Source organism: Epinephelus lanceolatus, chromosome 15 (genome assembly GCF_041903045.1).
Source record: "Epinephelus lanceolatus isolate andai-2023 chromosome 15, ASM4190304v1, whole genome shotgun sequence".
Lineage (NCBI taxonomy): Eukaryota > Metazoa > Chordata > Actinopteri > Perciformes > Serranidae > Epinephelus > Epinephelus lanceolatus.
The window spans coordinates 38,451,749-38,464,202 of NC_135748.1; the positions used below are offsets into that span (position 1 = coordinate 38,451,749).

A 12,454-nucleotide genomic window follows, 5' to 3' on the forward strand; every position below is an offset into this window, starting at 1 on the left:
ACTCTCTGCTGTAGGATGGGCATTAAAATTTTAGCTGACGCTCTCTTCCACAGCAGGTGGGGGGGGTGTTCAGTGTCTCTCGCTCAAGGGCACTTTGACAGGACAAGATGTCTGCTGCAGGAATCAAACCTCTGATCTCATACTTACATGACAGCATTGATAACATTTGCCCAAAGATTTTATCTGTAACTAAGTGATTTTAGACCAAAGCATATAAGCAAAAAAAGAGCACAGAATGAGTTGTGCTGATGAAGACCATGTTATACAATAGAAGGTTCCAGATGAAGTGCATAAAGTTAACATCCAAAATAAAGTAAACTATTTGCTTTATTTTGACCAACTGAAACCACCCACTTCAAATGTTCTCACTTGATTGAATGGGCGTTGTCAGCCCCATAAATAAGGTTTAGAACAGGCCTGCTACACCTACTAGCTTTATAAGACCATTATTACTCCAATCAATCGCCATGTTTATGTTTGGTGGTGACCTTTAGTGGCCGTAGTGATAATGACAGGAGCAAAGGAGGAAGGATGTTATTTTATTTAAAATGGGGTACGTAATGTTATGTAAGGAGAGCCTGCTCTCACTGTGAAGTCATCGAAATCTGGCGTTTGGGCAGTGACTTGCGGCGTCAGAAACCAACAAAAAAAGGCGTCCTATTATGTCGGCATGATATGCAGCTGGTTGCTGTTATAGTTAAATGGCGCCCGGCATCTCCTTTTCCTTCTGGGGGGTACACCACAGGACAAAGGATGAAAGTTAAGGCGGTGAATGTGCAACTGGGCTGGGTGGGCGGGGCGGTGGGTGGGTCCAACAAACATCAACGTTCACCGGAGAGAGCGGTGTTTGCGTCCCGTAAGATTCTAAAGCCAAACCTTGTTCTTTTTTCTTAAACCCAACCACGTGCCTTAGTTGTTGGAGGAAAGAAAATGTAAATTTGCGTTGTTGTACCGAGGTAGTGCTTTTATTTTGAAAGAGCCTTGTGTGTTAACAGTGTATTTCAAAAGAAGACAATGCCTGTAGCAGGCAGAACTTGACACGGTGTCCTGGAACGTCAACAACCAACACACCCAGGGTACCTTGCACGTCATATGTGGATGTGGAAAGTCCACGACCAAACGTTGATATGTGATGAGGTCAGAGTGAGAATGTGTTGGTAAGGACAGCAGAGGAGATACCTGCACACCAATGTAACTCTGCTAAAAAGCCACAAAAAGGTCTACAGGCTTAGATCAATGCAAAGATAGTCTTATTTATTTAAAGATATCTGGTGAAAAAAGTGCAAAAAAATTATAAAGAGTAAAAACAGCAGCAAATGTTTCAGTCTTTGACTCGTCAGTGCATCACAGCAGCCCTAGCAGATGTCATGTGATGTCATGTTATATAACAAAGTATTTATTTCAACACAAACCAAGATCTTTTTTATTAACCTAACCACTCAGTATATTATCGGGCTGATAACGGCCTGCTGATCCTACTAGTATTTGCAGTCCAGGGGTTGGCAACCTTTACCATTTGAAGAACCATAATAGGCCAAAAAAAGAAAAAGCATCAAGTTAACAGCCTATTAAGCCTAAATTAGCCCATCAACATTATGAATATGTCTAAATGAGTATTCATTAATATGATTTACTACAAGGTGGTGACTCTGCAGTAGGCTACTTTGCAGTGTCCTCTATTTCCCTCCAAGACTTTTCCTGTTTTGGGTTTGGAGTCAATAGTGAGGAAAAGTCACCAGGTCCTGGGCGTATGACGCAGATTTTAGTTGATGACGTTAGAACATTTTTTAGTTGGATGTATCAGCTGCACATTTTTACAACTGAAGAATGCAATAATCACTTTAGGCCTACGACAATGACAAATAAAAATCTGAATGTTAAAAATAATCGTTAGTCATTTACATATCATTTTATGTCAAAGCCACAGGGGGCCAATGGAGAGAGTCTAACGGAGAGAGTTGCAGGTTGCCTACGTCTGGTGTAGTAGAAAACCCACTGTGAGCAGCATTTGGTAGCTATAAGGCCAAAGGTTTTATATTTCCCTCAAGCAAGTTACATTTATGCATTATTACATAGCAGATTCATGGGAACTTTACATTTCAACAAAACTGTAGTTAACATGTGGGTAGCTTTAGGCAAATAAAACACTAGTTATTGTTAGGAAAATATTATGTTTTCGCCTCAAATACCCGGAATGGGGGGCACAATCCTGACAGGAACTTGCAGCGATGTCTCAGTAAAAACAAACAAACAAACAAAAAAAAACACTTTTTGTGCCTACAAAGCCGCTGGAAACACAGCAATGACCCATTAAATCACAACTGGTTTTGCTGTGTGTTGGTCTCAAATGGTGGTCTGCAGCTTGGCATGCGTCACACCATCCAACATCCCCTCCACCTCTTAAAAGTCAAGTCACTTTATATATTTCATCACTTTAGAAACATTGATATGACACATATGAAGCATTAAAATGTAACGTAATTGTGGTTTGCATAAACGCACAATACCAACATTTTCCTCTAGTGACCCGGCTGCCTCAGGAGTTGGCGGAGACCAAAAACAGAGCTAAGAGAGTGAATTATTGGACTTAGATTCATTAGATGGACACAAACAGCTCTAAATGAAGGATGATGTTGATCTGTGTGTGCTGATGTGTAAATAACCAACTGTTTGTTAACAACTGAGTCACCAAAAAAAAATCAATTAATACAGGTAAATATTATTTCTTATTCACCGATTGACTGTAGACATGCTAACATTAGCATGTAAGCTAATGTGTTCAAGCTGGGTATCAAGTCCAGTCAATTTTATCTTATTTATTATCGCCAAAAATCATGAAGAGCAAATTTGCCTAAAACAGCTTTACACTTTACATATATGACGCCCTGTGCCATGTAGACAACCCCCCAAAAAAACTCTTTATGGGGAAAAAACCTAACCCTAAACAATGTATAGACCAATGAAAGCTTATGAGTCAACACTGTAGTCTATTTAAAGAGGACCACCGTACAGAGGAAACCCCCTTCAATCTGGGTAACAAAAAACAATCCTCAGAAATCTCATGTGTCCAGCTGCCCTCCTGTTCTGCTGATGAGGGGACGCAGCTCGGAGGTTTGTGGGGTTTTCCCAGTGATGATAACACCAGGGAGAAAACTGGCCTGGGACAACACCACGGTCACGTTTTCCAGTCTCTGACCGCCGGGCCACCTCCGCAGAGAGACCCTCCATGTGTGGGATCAGGTGACCTTTCACCAACACTGAGTCTCTCTCAGCTCAAACTCACGTCCGCCTCCATCACCAGCAGTAACAGAGTGAGTTACCCTCAGGTCATGTGCACTGAAAGTACTGTTGACACAGTATAAAACCAGTGGCTTCTAAGCAGATACGTCTGTTTCTTATAAAATACTGGAGACATTCGAAAGGAGGAAGAATTCAGATCCTTAACTTAGGTAAAAAGTACAGAAAATGAATCAGGAAAATGTATCTTAAGTATTAAAAGTATTATTACTGTCTCCATTAACTGATTCTTTAGTTAGACACCTACGCAATGTTTTGTTTTGTCCAACCAACAGTCCATCCATCCATCCATCCATCCATCCATCCATCCATTTTCATTGGCTTATCCAGGGCCGGGTCGTAGGGGCAGCAGGCCAAGCAAAGCTCCCCAGACGTCCCTCTCCCCAGCAACACTTTCCAGCTCCTCCTGGGGGACCCCAAGGCGTTCCCAGGCCAGATGAGATATGTAATCCCTCCAGTGTGTTCTGGGTCTGCCCCGGGGCCTCCTACCAGTGGGAGGTACCTGGAACACCTCCAACAGGAGGTGCCCAGGAGGATCCTGATCAGATGTTGAACCACCTCAACTGATCCCTTTCAACACAAAGGAGCAGCAGCTCTACTCTGAGCTCCTTCCGGATGTCCGAACTCCTCACCCTATCTCTAAGGCTGAGCCCAGACACCCTACGGAGGAAACTCATTTTGGTCGCTTGTATCTGTGATCTCATTCTTTTGGTCACTATCCAGAGCTCATGACCATAGGTGAGTGTTGGGACGTATACGGACCAGTAAATCGAAAGCTTTGCCTTCTGGGTCAGCTCCCTCTTCACCACAATGATCTGGTGCAGTGCCCGCATCTCTGCGAAAGCTGCACCAAACCATCTATCCATCTCAGGCTCCATTCTACCCTCACTCGTGAACAAGACCCTGAGATACTTGAACTCCCTTGGTTGAGGCAGTAACTCTCTCCGAACCAGAAGTGGCAATCCACCTGTTTCCGGCACAGAACCAAGTCCTCAGACTTGGAGGTGCTGACTCTCATCGCGACTGCTTCACACTTACACTGCCCCAGTGCATGCTGGAGGTCACGGTGTGATGAAGCTAATTCTGAGGTCACCAAACTGGAAACCTTCCTCCCCCCGGCTGCACCTCAAGATCCTGTCCATGAACTTTTAATATTATTACTCAAATTAAAACTGTTAAAAGGAAAAGACGTAAATTTTCACATTTAAGAAACGTTTCAGCTGCTCTTATACATTTTTTACATGTCTTGTGTGCTGTAGTTTATAAAGAAAATAAAGCTGTCAGTACAGTAATTGAGTAAATCTGCTTAGTTACATTCCAGCACTGCAGGTGTTTTTACATTTTCAGGATTCAGCAGTTGTTTTTCTTTCCCAGTGAGATTCAGTGGATCAGAGAAGACAGAACAAATTCCTCAACTGCCAATTTTCTCTTTGTAGTGAATTTCTGCCACGTCTGTTTCTTTGTGTTTGATGCAGTGCCAGACGACTTGCTGGAGGGATGCATCGTAACTAAGTGGGTTTTAATCTGCTTAATAATACTTAAAGACAGGCTTACATCGCTGAAACTAATGGATGGGACTTGTCAGACATCCAGAAAACAAAACAACTGTAAAATATGTTTCTCTAAAGCAAAACTGTTTCTTTTCCTTCTGTCATTAAATCTGCGACTAAGTTCATTTCAGCCCAAATACTGCATGCATGCTTCACCTAATACATGGTGTCATGATGAATATGATAAAGAATACCTACCGACAACCCCCTACCACACATTTCACAGGCTACTATCTCCCATTTACAACTAATTCAAAATGCTGCTGCCCAATTATTAACAAGGTCCAAGAAACAAGACCACATCCGCCTTATTCTTTGATTATGTTTGACCTGTTTTTCTATTTTTTATCTGTGTTTAACTCATTTATACATGTTTACACTCACTGGCCACTTCATCAGGTACACCTTGCTAGCACCAGGTTGGACCCCTTTGCCTTAAGGACTGCCTCAGTTCTTGGTGTCATAGACTTTCTGACCCTACCATCTGAATGTTGCAGCAGAAATCCAGACTCATCAGACCAGGCAACGTTTTTCCAATCTTCTATTGTCCAGTTTTGGTGAGAAAACCCGTGTGAATTGTAGCCTCAGTTTCCTGTTGTTAGCTGACAGGAGTGGCACCTGGTGTGGTCTTCTGCTGCTGTAGCCCATCTGCTTCAAGGTTGGACAAGGTGTTGTTGCTTCAGAGATGGTCTTCTGCACACCTTGGTTGTACCCAGTGGTTATCTGACTTCCTGTTGCCTTTCTATCATCTTGAACCAGTCTGGCCATTCTCCTCTGACCTCTGGCATCAACAAGACTGGATATTTTCTCTTTTTCAGACCATCCTCTGTAAACCCTAGAGATGGTTGTGTGTGAAAATCCCAGTAAATACTCAGACCAGCCCGTCTGGCACCAACAACCATGCCACGTTCAAAGTCACTTAAATCACCTTTCTTCATCATTCTGATGCTCAGTTTGAACTTCAGCAGGTCGTCTTCACCATGTCTACATGTCTAAATGCATTGAGTTACTGCCACATGATTGGCTAATTAGCTATTTGCATAACGAACAGGTGTACCTAATAAAGTGGCCGGTGAGTGTATGTCTCTTGTATGTGGATACATATATGTCTGTCTTTATGAAGCACTTTGGTGCAAAAAACTGATTTCTTTTAAATGAAATTGAAACTTGAAGAATATAATATATTGTAAAGAACAAAAACGTACCTCTGATCTGGCTGCTGGTTTATTTTGGGAAGAGCGGTTTGGATGTGGTTGACGGTGTAATGTGTCTTCTTAAGTGAGAACCTGTAATTTTCCTGCATCAGCGCTGCAGCAAAGGAGATAATGAAGAAGACCATTTTATTTCCTACAGCAGTGGCTCCTAACCAGATATGTCTGTTACACAAAATAATGTTTATTGCTGCAGGTTTGTGTTTAAGTTTTGCTCATTTTCTCACAAAACACTGAATACATTATTCAAAATAAACAATGGCACAGTGGTGGAGGACGTATTTAAATATTCAGATCCAAAAGAGAGAGAGAGACAAATGAAGTGGGACTGAAAAGAACAGTATTTCTCTTTGAAATGTGGAGGAGTAGAAGTATAAAGTGGCATTAAAAGAAAAGACTCAGGTAGCCTATTACTCAAGTTATTATTCATTAACTATAGTACTTGAGTGAATGTATTTAATTACATTCCATTATCTGACTCTACTGCTCATTAGTCATGTCTGAGCTGAGGCTGATGAGAGATCATGGATTTATTTAAAGGGTCATAAGACAGAAGTTGTGGAAAATTATCCCCTGAACAAAAGGAGGAAGCATTTCAAAATAAAAGTACAAAAAGACACACCTACTGAATCTCTGCCAGCTCTTGAGTGTTGTCTGCCAGTGACCTCTGACCTTCCTGTAGAGAAAGCAGAAACAAAGGTCTCAGCATCACATGAGACGTCCCTGTTTCACATCCTGCCAGCAGAGGGCGCCACGTGCTCAGCTCTGCAGGCAGCCTGTGGGGCAGCAGCAGCAGGGGGCGTATGGAGTGATCGGCTCTGGGCGAGGCTTCAGTCACACACACACACACACACACACACACGGTGTTGATGACAGCACACAGTGCCGTGTTATCGCTCTGTGAGGCTGTGCTGATTACATAAGCTGAAACATGGAAGTGATAAACACTGAACATTTTATTGAATCACCATGGCAACATCAATATCATCAAAGATGTGATGACCTACAGGCAGCAGCGAGGGCCTCAATGACACTGTCACAGTGGTGGAATGTAAATAAGTACAGTTACTGTTCTGAAGTAGCTTCAAGGTACTTTAAGGTTGTACTTTAAGTATTCTTTTATTATTATGCAACTGAATACTTCTACTCTACGACATCTCAGAGGTAAATACTGTTATTTTTACTGCAGCTTTAGTTACTTTACACCCCTTCCTCTCCAGTGAAAACCATGTATCTCCTGTTGTACTGATGCTGAATGTTTGTGATAGACTGAAGGATGCCAGTGACACTCGACTTGCACTGCCTGGGGGCCACTTTTGCAAAATGCCAAACATTAATAAATACCCATCCAACATGGCCTATGTGGGCAGTAAATAAGCTGAAAATGGGCCCTATATGGGACTGTCCACATGTTCCATATTGGCTCCATGACATCTGTCCACATGCCACATGGCCCCCAGATAAGACGCCCATTTTGGACCCACTTTGTTCCCAGGTAGCCCCAGCATGACCCATGTAGGCCCCACTTGGGCAAACACATGCATGGGGCCAATATGGAACACGTGTACAGTCCCATATAGGGAACATTTTTCAATTCAATTCAATTCAATTCAATTTTATTTATAAAGCCCAATATCACAAATCATTTTCAGCCCATTTACAACCTACAAGGGCCCCACGTACAAATGTAGGCTGGGTAATATATAAATAATCTGCCCAGATGTCTGTCTGGGGGTCCAGGGATCCTCCTCTGGCACTTTTATTTTGGTAAGCAAGCTGTAATTTGATGTTTTTATGGACTCTTGCACTTTACTTTCAAATTACAGCAATTAAATAAATAAAAAATTGCGGTGTGAATTAATTTAAATTCTATTGTGGATTAGAAAATGGTCGGAGGGCCATCTGGCACCCTGTCACAGGCCAGATTTGAAGAAAAAAAATCTCCCATTTTGTTTTCTAAATAAACTCTTTAATTGAAAACCCTCTTGGATCAGCACAAAGCTGAAAAAAGGGCTGTTTTTCTGACACAAAATGACTTTATATGGTTCTCCCATGACAGCCACGCCACAAACATATGATGACCTTACAGAGCAGGGGTCGGCGACCTTTACTATCAAAAGAGCCAGTTTTGGCCAAGAAAATTAAAAAGAAAAATCTGTCTGGAGCCGCAAAACATATTTGTGCCTTATAGCGATGGCAACATGGCCTGTTCAATTTAAATTAGCCTATAAATATTCCTAATAGGTCTAAATTAGCATTCATTAATATGTTTTACAGCAGAGTAGCTCCTCTATAGTGCAGCTATTTGTGATTATGTAAGTTGTTCGTTAGGTTAATTCATTTGTTTTAATAATTCACTAAAAATACACTTACAGTGTTTGTACAGTTAACTATTTACATAGTTATGTTCCCAATTATTATTTACATGCTAAAATATTCACAGCAGCATCGTTACAACAGTCTAAAAATTTGCTGGATCCGCCTCAGTAATCCTCCCACACATTAACCTCAGTCTAAGTCTTTCTAGCTTCTGATTGGTTAATTAAGAGACATTTGAGTTATCACAAGAAAGTGTAACCTGGAAATGTGGGCGTTGTGAAGCTGCTGAAGTGTGCAGCAAAGTAAAGTGAGGCTTAACGGAATATCTGTCTCCCAACCACCACACATCGAAACCTCACGTTACAGTTATTGCAGACTTAAACTTTGCAGCTTTAGTAGTGAAAGCAACCAAAGCTGTCCAGTCAATATGAAAGTCTTTATTTGACTCTGACACATTTTCTTTTTTTGATTTGGAATATAATAGCCTCAATAAGGAGACTCAAGACTAGCCATCGCTACTGAGACATGGCAAATTTAAGGAAAAGGTGCCAGGCGTAGACGTATGACGCACATCTGACGAGATGTTAATCATTTATTTTATTCAGTGTGTGGGCTTCACATTTATACAATTGGAAAATGTGTGAATCACTTCAGGGCTTCAACAATGATGAATGAAAATTAAAATGTTAAAAAATAACTTATTCATTTCCATATAATTTTATTAAACCTAATTACATACTATTATTTAACTTAGGTTTTGAATACAGGATTTTTGCTTGTATTGGAGTCATCTCACAGTTTGGTTCTCATACTTCTACTCAACTGAAGGACACCACTGAACTTGAAAGCTGCACACAGTAAAAAGGCCATGATTTATAAATATAAAACACTGAGCAGAGGAGTCTTCATTTGCCTAACCACACAGCACATTGACTTCTGGTGTTGATGAGAAAATTCACAGCTCTCACTGTGTTCAGTTAATTTGGTTTGTCTGCAGCATAACCACATTTCCGCAACACCTGTGGCTAACACATGACACTGCGAGGGAGTTTATGTCTCACACTGCTCCCACTGTGTTGAGAAGAGCTTTGTGTCAAGGAGGGTTACAGTTCAACTGCACAGACAATTCAGCAGGTTAGTAACTCTATAATTGTGGTAAAATACTAACACTTCAACGTTAATGTGCCCATATGAACACAATTAACTCAGTGTTTTTCTTAGACAGCTACTTACCAGAAACCCTCTCTAAATCCTCCTCAGGACAAATGTTTGACCCCAGTGGAAATTCATCAGCCTAAACAATGAGACCAAACAGAGCACACCTGTGCTGTGTCATGCAAGTGACACATGGGAAATGTAGTTTATAATAGTTCTAGCTCCCAAGAGCCTTAAGATGCACAAGAAACTGTAGAAAATAGACACACGACAAGACTTAACTGATAAATTAATGTATCAGGTCAGTATCAGTGTCATGAATGTCAGGTCCATGTCATTGGTCCGACAGCCCATTGGTTCAACATCCCATTAGTGCGACTGTCCGCGGTGCTGAATGGCTCGCGGCGGCTGTATGGTGCGCCGCGACCAGCTCTGGTTCAGCTGGGAAAGGCTTGAGGCGGAGCAGGCTCACGGCTTATGTGTTTGTCACTTTCTTTTTCATTTTAACCCACACCATGATCTTTTCCTGACCCTAACCAAGTGGTTTTTGTGCCTAAACCTAACCAGACCTTAACCACAGGGCATCATGATGATTTCAGAACAGACTTCGGAACAGTGGGTTTAATATGGTCGGAACAATGGGATGTCGAACCAATGGGCTGTCGGACCAATGGGCAGCTCCCATGAAGGTCAGCCAAGACTTTCCATCTAATAGTTGGTGAGAAATTTCAGATATTACACAGCAGTATCCATCCAAAGGTAGCTAATATTAGCCACCCAATAGCTTTAGTCTTGTTCCCTAGCATTAGCTTTGCCAATGTTAGCATCGTTGCATTCATGTGGTGTCGGAATAATTGAAAAATTAGTTCCCAACTGAGAAAATTCATGTGAGCACCCCGTCAAGTTGCAAAAACAACTCAGAAAGTCGGAGAAAGTTTTGGTACATGAGTTACTGAGTGGACATCCAAAAGACAGTGGACAAAAGTAAATTGCATTTCAATTTTTTCGCCCACATGTAATTTGTAATATGGCATTAGATTGTACATTGCTGTCCAAAAATAGTGACCTAGATAAGTTGCAAAAGTTATTTATTAGCATTAGTCAGATAAAGCAATATTTTAAGCTAGTAGCCTAGTTTAAGAGGACGTACTGGTGCAGTAACAAGTCCAGGACAAAATCACTTTGAGATATAAAGCTTCAAACTGTTATCAACATGTTGTTTAAATGCTCTGAGCAAAAAAAATACAACACATCTTCTTAGTGGCGTCCATGTTGTTTCCACAGTACATCTCCTAACTTGGGAAATGGGGCCATCTGAGGAGCAAATATAGAATACAGAAAATAAACCAAACTGAAAATAAAGAATATAAACAGCTAACGTCAGTTACAGTAGCCACCAATTAGCTTTAGCTAGAGCTTTGCCAGCGTTCGTTATTCATTAGCTTTAAGCCTAATGATCTTCTTCTGATAAAATCCTGTAAATTATTTGGTGTGGACAGAAAATTAATGAAGTAGTTGATATTAGCTTAGCCAACAGAGTCCACCAAATACCTTTAGCTTTTCTCATGCCAGTGTTTTTGTCAGTTTTTAGATAAAATCCTGTAAATTATTTGGTACTAAGAAAATCTCCCCCACACCATTACACCACCAGCAGCAGCCTGAACTGTTGATACAAGGCTACCACAAGATGGTGGCTAACAGTAGCCACCAATTAGCTTTAGTTAGAGCTTTGCCAATGTTAGCTTTTTTTGTTAGCTTTAAGGTGTAAATCTTCTTCAGATAAAATCCTGTAATTCATTGGCGTGTTGTACAGAAAATAAACCAAAAAATAAATGAAGATGGCAGCTAACATCAGTAACAGTAGCCACCGTTAAGTGCAAAATAAAGCGGCAACAAAAGGAGATGTTAGCTTAAATTAGCATTACCAATTAGCTTTAACTTAATGGTTTAGCTAGCGCTTTGTTTGATTTTTTTTTTTATGTAAACAGAGAGAAAATTATAAGAAGTTAATATTAGCCAACAGAGTCTACCAAACAGCTTTAACTTTTCTACTGTCAGTGTTTTTGTTAGTTTTTAGATACAATCCTGTAAATTATTTGGTGTGGACAGAAAAAAACCCCAAACAACATAGTTGGTAGCTAACAGTAGCCACCAGTTAGCTTTACCCTTAGCTTTGACATTGTTAGCTTATTTGTTAGCTTTAGGCCTAAAGGTACAGATACAGAAAAATAAACTAGACAAAAGAAGCTGTTTTTATTTTTGTTTTCTTTTTCATTTTGTCTTTATTCTCAGACAGGCAGGAACAGGCCAAAATAGATCCAGAGTCACATACTAACACAAAGTCACATAAATACAGTTATCTCGAGCTCCAAATCAAACACCACAACAACTTATTTATAATCCTGGCTGCTTGCATCTGTTATATGTCACAACACAACCTTTTTGTGACCTGAGAGAGAGTCAGGCAGCTGGGCTAGAACGCATCAGGAGGAGGAAACAAAGAGATAAACATGCAGAGATGAAGGGAGGACAGTGTGTTTACTGTGAGCCGAGGGTTATGTCATGAGGAACATAACATCCAGAATGGACAGAGGGCAAGATATGGATGTATCACAGGAAAAACATGAGACTCTTAGCAAGACTGTGGTGCAGAGCCTGAAGACGAATACTATAAATAAACTGAGTGTATGTCTGCTTTTTTTCTGCATAAAAATAGTCACAAAGAAGAGTGACTTTGAACAGAGAGGGAGGCAGAGAGCTGCAGAGCTGCACTGAGGAGGGAGGGGGGTTAACACAGATGAAGGGAGGACAGTGTGATGTGTGGAGGGTTATGTCATGCAGTATGCAGCAGGGTCCTTGGCGCTGTCAGCTGTGCAGCGGTGCAGAAGCAGATGAGGAGGAGTGTTATGTAATATTCCCAGA

At 41.0% G+C, this 12,454-nt stretch overlaps 1 long non-coding RNA gene across 1 annotated transcript in view; it reads right to left on the minus strand.

The window, feature by feature from the left end:
* The window catches only part of LOC117266955 (uncharacterized), a 36,232-nt gene extending 26,538 nt beyond the window's left edge, over positions 1-9,694 (minus strand). Inside the window, exons 1-3 of the long non-coding RNA XR_004502528.1 lie at positions 9,611-9,694; positions 6,681-6,734; positions 6,053-6,155 (exon numbers count right to left, since the gene is read on the minus strand). This is a non-coding gene — a long non-coding RNA (uncharacterized LOC117266955). The remainder of the gene's footprint in view (positions 1-6,052; positions 6,156-6,680; positions 6,735-9,610) is intronic.
* Positions 9,695-12,454: the final 2,760 nt, after the last annotated feature.